Source organism: Mobula hypostoma, chromosome 14, assembly GCF_963921235.1.
Source record: "Mobula hypostoma chromosome 14, sMobHyp1.1, whole genome shotgun sequence".
NCBI classification, from domain to species: Eukaryota; Metazoa; Chordata; class Chondrichthyes; order Myliobatiformes; family Myliobatidae; genus Mobula; species Mobula hypostoma.
Window position 1 is genome coordinate 8,424,397 of NC_086110.1, and position 7,144 is coordinate 8,431,540.

General features: G+C 38.9%; 1 protein-coding gene across 1 annotated transcript in view; it reads right to left on the reverse strand.

Annotated features, from left to right (window-relative positions):
• LOC134356075 (RNA-binding Raly-like protein) overlaps positions 1-6,512 on the reverse strand; it is a 1,565,186-nt gene extending 1,558,674 nt beyond the window's left edge. Inside the window, exon 1 of the mRNA XM_063066635.1 lies at positions 6,474-6,512. The gene's annotated coding sequence lies outside the window, so the exon portion shown is untranslated. The remainder of the gene's footprint in view (positions 1-6,473) is intronic.
• Positions 6,513-7,144: the final 632 nt, after the last annotated feature.

Consider the following 7,144-nt stretch of genomic DNA (forward strand, 5'->3'; position numbering starts at 1 on the left):
GTTGGGATAGATGTTATTCTTTCCTGTGCGTCTGTAAGCTATTGTTGTTCGCAGGCTTTGGGGGAGAAGGCGGATGGGGACAGAGAGGAGATACGATGCTGTAAGCTGGGCAACGGGACGGACCCCGAGCGGGAGTCCAAGGCCCAGGGTTTGGGGAGGAGAACCAAAGAGGACTGGATGGGCTGGACGCGCTGTGGTCGAACACCATGGTTGGTCCCAGGCGGTGGGTCGAGGGGGTCGGAGGGGATCGATGGTGGAAAGAGGACCCCATTAACTGAGCTCCAACTGTGTGCACAAAGTGGTTGAACTCTGATAAGTTTGGCACCTTTCATTTTCCTTCAATGTTTTATCTCTATTAATTACATAGTTCCAGTAAGATCTATAAAGTGTAATCACTTAATCGTATCTGGTGTATTGTCTGTTATTTGGCGGGGTGGGGTACATCACACAGCATCCACACAAACTTGATTGCCCAGTTTGGCGGGGCTGAAGGCTGCTCCCCCTAGACAAAAGCGAGCTGAGCAAGCCTGAGGCTTACCAGGAGGCTATACAATGATAACAGCACTAATATTTTCCCTACAAATCTGATTCTGGACCAACTCAGGCCTCTCTCCCCCCAATTTTTAAAAAATATAACCACAATGATAACAGCACTAATACAGTTTTCCAAAGTTGCAATATTATCAATGTTCCAACCACTTTGTCGTGCTTCATCTCAGACTCTCTTAACCCTTCTCTGAGGTATACTATAGCTTGGGTACCAGTATCCAAACAGAACCATCCCAAAGAAACATCTTTATAGCTTACTTCCTGCAAGGAATTAAAAGATATAAACCCGGAGCAGAAGGACTCCAAATGGCTCCTTATGCTATTCTGCCATTTACTGTGATCATTGCTGATCCACGGCAAGTGTCAACTCCATCGTTACACCTCCCAGCTGGTCAAGTACCAATCTAACTTTGCCCTTAAATATATTCAAATTCTCTGCTTCCACCAGCCCATGAGGAAGAGATCCAAGGAGAGGACCATGACACTCAAGAAAAAAAAAATGCCTGATTCATTGCCCTTTGTTCTAGATCTTCCCACAAAACCAAACCTCCCATAATCACATCAAGACCTCTCAGGAACTTACGATTCCATCAAATCTCCTCACCTCATATTGAATGTAGTAAATAAAAGTCTAGCCTGTTCAACAATACTATATTCCCACTTTCTTAGCCTCTATTCCAGCTGCTGGTGGCACCTTCCACACTGAAGCATTTGAATCCTTTTTCCTCAACATTGGTTCCCCATCTGCAAAGTTTAGCAAGCATCTTCCACCTCCCACCAATAGCATTTCTGTTGTAGTCAACTTCCAGCTTCCACATTCAATGGATCACATCCAAGTTCTGATATCTCCAATCATCAGACACATCTTCCCATCACCATTCCCTTTGAATTTCCCTGATCTCCTCCATCTCCAACAATACTGACTTGTCTTCAGTTTTGTTCCTTTCCATCATTCAGGCACCCAAATACTCCTTCCTAGACAGAGCAGTTTATATTCATCTCCAATCTACTGTACTGTACTTCATGTTTGGGGAACTAAACACAGTGAGCCGCCATTTTGCAAAAGGAGATTGCAAGCCTCCAGTTGCTTATCATTTTAATTCACACTCAACTTCTACTTTCAGCTTCTGACACTGCTCCAACAAGGAACAGGACCCCATCTTCTGCCATGGTACATCACTGTATACCAGATTCAACATTGTTAGAATGATCACTTATTCCAGTCCTCTGTCTTCAGCTCCACTGCACCATTCCCTCCTCTGGTAGTTCTTATCTTGCATATACCTTTTCTCACCATACCAAGTTCACCTTTATTCCTTCTCGTCTACCTATCTCCTTCAGCCACTACTATCACTCTCATCATCATATCTCCACCCTATCAGACACCTACTGCTTCACTTGCTCTCCACCTCTGCTGTGCAACTTAAAAGGTTGCTCCATCTCTATGTTCTGATGAAAATTGAAGATCCTTGCTCCAGAGAAACTGCTCTGCCTGTTACAAGGATCCGGCACTTTTTAAACTGGTCATTCAGGATTGGGTGACAGCATCAACATTAAGTTACTTACCTTCCTCTACCTGTACCCACAGTAGAAATGATCAGAGAGTGTTGTAAAATAACACTAGATTGTCAGGGAAGCACAGCACTTACCTTGTCTTGTAAAACTCCCAATTTTAAAACGAGTTCTTCACCACAGATCATAGCACGGTACAATTCCAGTCACAAGTGACTCACTGAATGAGCCTTTTAAGAACAGGGCTGCCTCAAAGCACCAGGAGACATCTCCACTTACAGCTTCACTTAGCATCACCCAATGATTTCCCCAAGACCAACAGCTACCACAGTAGTCACTAATTCAGTATGTCACTTTTTAAATGAGAAATGAAACTTATTTTAATTTTCTTAGAAAGTTACTTCACTTTTCAAAAAGGTACCTGGTTCAGATACCACCTCCTGCTCCAAATACCTGAACATTTATTATAGACTAGAGATCTTTCAAGCATCACAAACTAGAGTTCATTTCTCGACAATAAAAAAAAACTGCAGATGCTGGAAATCAGAACTAAAAACAAAGTGCTCGTCAAGACAGTTTAGTCCAGCTTAGTTTGCTTTTTTCTCCCCCCTTTTATTTGGATATCGTGGGCTAGACATGTCCTGGTCAGCTAGACTATACACTACTTGGACTAATCAATAACAGTAGTATGTTATGCAGACTGGAGACCCTTAATGGCAACATTATTTCACGCTGAATAAAATTCTCTTTGTTCACTCACTGCCTTCACCTTCTTCTTTTCTGCTACCTGGATGAATATACTTTTATCCCCTCAGTTCTGAACATCTTCAGCTTGCTGCTCATTAACTTGTCGAAGAACACTCAAGATCTAAGCTACAATCGACAGTCACAGTGAATGGCATAACGTGCCTGCAGTAGGCGAAGAGTCTGCTTATAATTCTAGGAAGTTGACCGTTTACTACTGATTAATTTGAAGGTTAAAATATACATGGTATAATGTTATACTCTATAGGACAGCATGTAAATAATGTGCAGAAACAGCAGGCATTTATATTTTACTAGTTAATTAATTCTGCAAGTTAATTTATTGAAACCTGAAGAGACAATACAAATAACTGGGATAAAGCTAATCTTTGCTGGAATCGTAAGGATGGCTTTTTGCCAGTCTCTACACCTAGAGCTCAATTCCAGATCACATAAAGATCACAAACCACCAGCAGTTCACTGAATCTCACCTCACTTTTGTCGAGACCCGCTGTCTTCACCAGAATCCCTTGAAGAAAGATCGCTGTGTTTGTGAATTCATAGACAACAAATGGCTGAAGAACCAGTGCTTAAACAGTACAGGCAGCGCAGTGCACACAAGTTGGGACACAGCATACTCCACCCCTCTCCCCATGACAGTTTGAAAGTTGCTAAGAAAATGTTTTTGCAATAACCCACAGAGTTAACTGAACATCATATCACAAAATGTTTATTGACAGATATCTAAAGCAAATTTGACATGTGAAATTTGTCAATTCCAAACAATGGATACACAATTATTCAACTTCACTTGTAGGACACTGGGCACCAATAATTCAATTAATATTTCTAGTCACCACCCATAGAATTTGTCCATTTTCAACAACCTACAGAATGAAATTTCAATATAAAACTTCCAGAACAAATTTAAAATGGGCTACAGTCAGTTCATGACAGAATGCCCTCTATTACAACTCATTCTTGTGTTCCTTTGCCCATTAAGGGTAAACTATTTCTCACTTCATTCATATTTAACTAATTCCCCATCATACTTGTTTTTGAACTGGATCTAAATTATAAACAAGAGGCTTATCTACAAATTATAACTTGTAACCCATTGCAATCTTCCAGGCAATACAGATACACAAGCTTCAAGGCTGGTTAAACGGCCTTTTCCAGTGACATCAAAAGCTGGTTTCACTCAGTGTTCAAGCCAAATATTATACTTATTTCAATGGTTTCCTGTTCTGTTAACACAATACTAAGTTCAACAAAGACTACAAATTGGTCTTGCAAATGTACAGATATTGAAATGGTTTTCTTGGATTATAATGTCTTACAATTCTCTGTCCAGTATCTATATTACCTTTTAGGTATCACTGCAGTACATACTATTGAATGATTTATGATTAGATACATATTCACTCGCAACATTCATTTTTTTAAAAATGAACTTGTGAACAAAATGCTTCAAGTGAAGTTCTGCACCATGCTCAGCTATGTTCATTACAAGTGTATATTTTGTGATAAAGTGAACTGTAAGCACAAGTCCTGATCCACGAGTAACCGATAACGGAGAATTTATCTCGCACACAGGTCCCTTATGTGAAGCGCGTCAGAGAAATAAAAGGCTATCATGAACAAGGCTCTTTGCAATAATTTTGCACGAAAAGGCAGGCGCCAGGCTGTTTTATAAATATATATATAAACCTACCTTTATAAAAGCTCTTTCAACCTGTGAAGCATTGAACTATCGAAATCCCAGAGCGAGTCAGATAACGTTGGCTGGTGTGGTGTAGTTACCGCGTTGGCCACTAACGGGCTGAGTATCTCGCACACATTGCACTGCATCATCGATGTTCCTCATTAATTATGAAGCAGGCAGAGCCCCGTTTTGATGTATTGTTATTAAATAATTTGATATGCTTAATCGCATTAAGCTCCAAATATAATTAGACTACGCGGGAAGAAAAGCTAAGTCCTCAATTCAAAATTATTCAGAAAGGACAATTATATGCAATAGTATCCATTGCATCTTCCTTCCGTTAACAAGAGCAATTAAGCAATATGAACACATGTAGCAATTTCCTCTCAAAAGCGATATATTTTGGTGGCTGTGGGTATATTTATTCCTCAGTCTTCTTAAAATTGGGATTTTTTAATTTGTTGTCAGTTGGAGTCGAGTCCAGTTTTGCCTGATAATTAATTGCATTCAACACTAAGCGACTGGTAATCTGTTTACCCAGGGACACGATAGCTTTCAGCATTTTATGTATATTTCACACCCATACAATACTGACACTGAAAAGCCCGAAGCATCTGAAAAGTGACAATCAATAAATAACAGAAACAAACATGCGTTTTTTTTTGGGTTGGTTAGGGACTGCAAAGCACTCCCGATCTATAATCCAGCACTTCAGCAAGCGATCCGCTAACCATTAAATAACAGTTGAGTAAAATAATTAGAATTACAACGAGCTATTCCGCTGTTCACTCCAATCATTCTAATCTGCCGCCTCTCTGTTCAACTGCAACTGCTTAGAATCTGTTAATTCAAACTCGGATAAGCGTCTAATTTGCTTGGCGATCGCCACCGTTCACTAGAGAAGTTTTTTTTTAAAACAATGAAAACAAACACACTTTTCTTATTTTTTGTTTGCATTTCCTTATGAACTTCAAATGCAATTTTTTTTTAAAAAGGTAACATTTAAAATTTACTTTGAATTAGACATGTACTTTAACAATTCCCCCAATTATTCTAGTCCAACAGTCTAGTTCCTTAAATGATAACACAGCTCCAATATCATGAAATTGTATCTTTATTTTTATTCCCCATAAGCTTAATTAATATACAACATGAAGAGTTGGAGTTTGCTTAAGGTGCAGTTTATACTTGATTATTGTATTTCCAATCCGCAAGTTTTTTAAAAATATAATTGTGAAATCCCAGTGAATTAAAAACAAGAAACGAAAGGCGGTCTATAATCGCTATACCTTCATCCGAGTCGAAGAAATTCCGTAACAAAATGAGGGGGAAAAAAAGTACAGTTGATGTGTATGTAAGCAAAAAAAGACTCATCCAAAACTGCTTTTTAAAAGAGAAACATTTACATCAGCCTCTTAAGCAGTGAGTTACTAAGTTATTCCTTCAATGTTTTCAAATAATTTTGTAAACAAGTTTTTCTCAAGGGGAATTCAAAAAAAAGTTATGCATAAATCTACACAAAAACATTTTGCTGAAACACGGCAGTAAAGGAAAAAGGTGGAAATAGTTATTTTAAATTTCCATGGGGAAGGCGGGAAAGAGGGGTGTAAGTATTTCAGAAAAGCGCAAAAGCGCCTGCACTTAAAATAAATATACATACAGGTTGCAATACAACTGTTTTTCTATACACTGCATTGCGCCTCAGTGCCACTGATATAAAGTAAATTGTTATTTTATAAAAATTATTTATGCACGAACATACATTCCACATTAAAAGCAAAAAAAACGCACAAAAATACTGGATTACAACCATTCCATCAAAAAGCAAAAATATAACGTCGTTGCCGTTTGAAATTTCAAAGGCAAAAAATAGTGCATTAATATTTCAACAAGGAAAAAAATTCAAAAAGGAAGAAAAAAAAGCGAGTTTTGTCTGATTTGTCAGCGGCCCCTTGCTACTCACCAGCACAGTTTTTAGTATCTAGTGCAGACTGAGTTCAGTGTATTGCATAGAACACACTTAAAGAGAGACACAAGCGTCAGCTTTAAAATGGCGACCCAGTTTGTAACCATCAATTCGGGCAACCCATTCTATCTCGTCGTGTGGCGTCACTGGTGATAGGAGGTGGAACTGATATCTCTGCTCATGTCCACTGAGACTTTGTGACATATGGATGGCTCGGTTGCCAGGACTAGAGACTGGCAAGCCTTACAGTCACACAAAAAAAAAGAAACTATTTTGGTAATTTTAGACCCTCTCCTTCTCATCTTTGTGGTCAGGATTAACACCATATCACTATTATCAAAACAATTCTGCGTTAGAATGATTTTGCCACCTTCATGGGTGTGTGTGTTTGATAATAACAGTATGTACTGAGATACTGTGAAAAGCTTTAGTTTTCATGTCATCCAGAGAGACCATTCCATACAGAAGTACACTGAGATTGTGCAAAAAGAAATCACAGAATGCACAACATAATGTTATGGATATAGAAAACACATAGTGCAGGTGGACAAATAGGTGCAAGGTAGATTGAGAGATCAAAAATTCACTTTGTTCATATCACATCTGTTCCAGAATCTGACAAAAATACGATACAAGCTGTCCTTGCGTCCGGTGATACATACTGTATG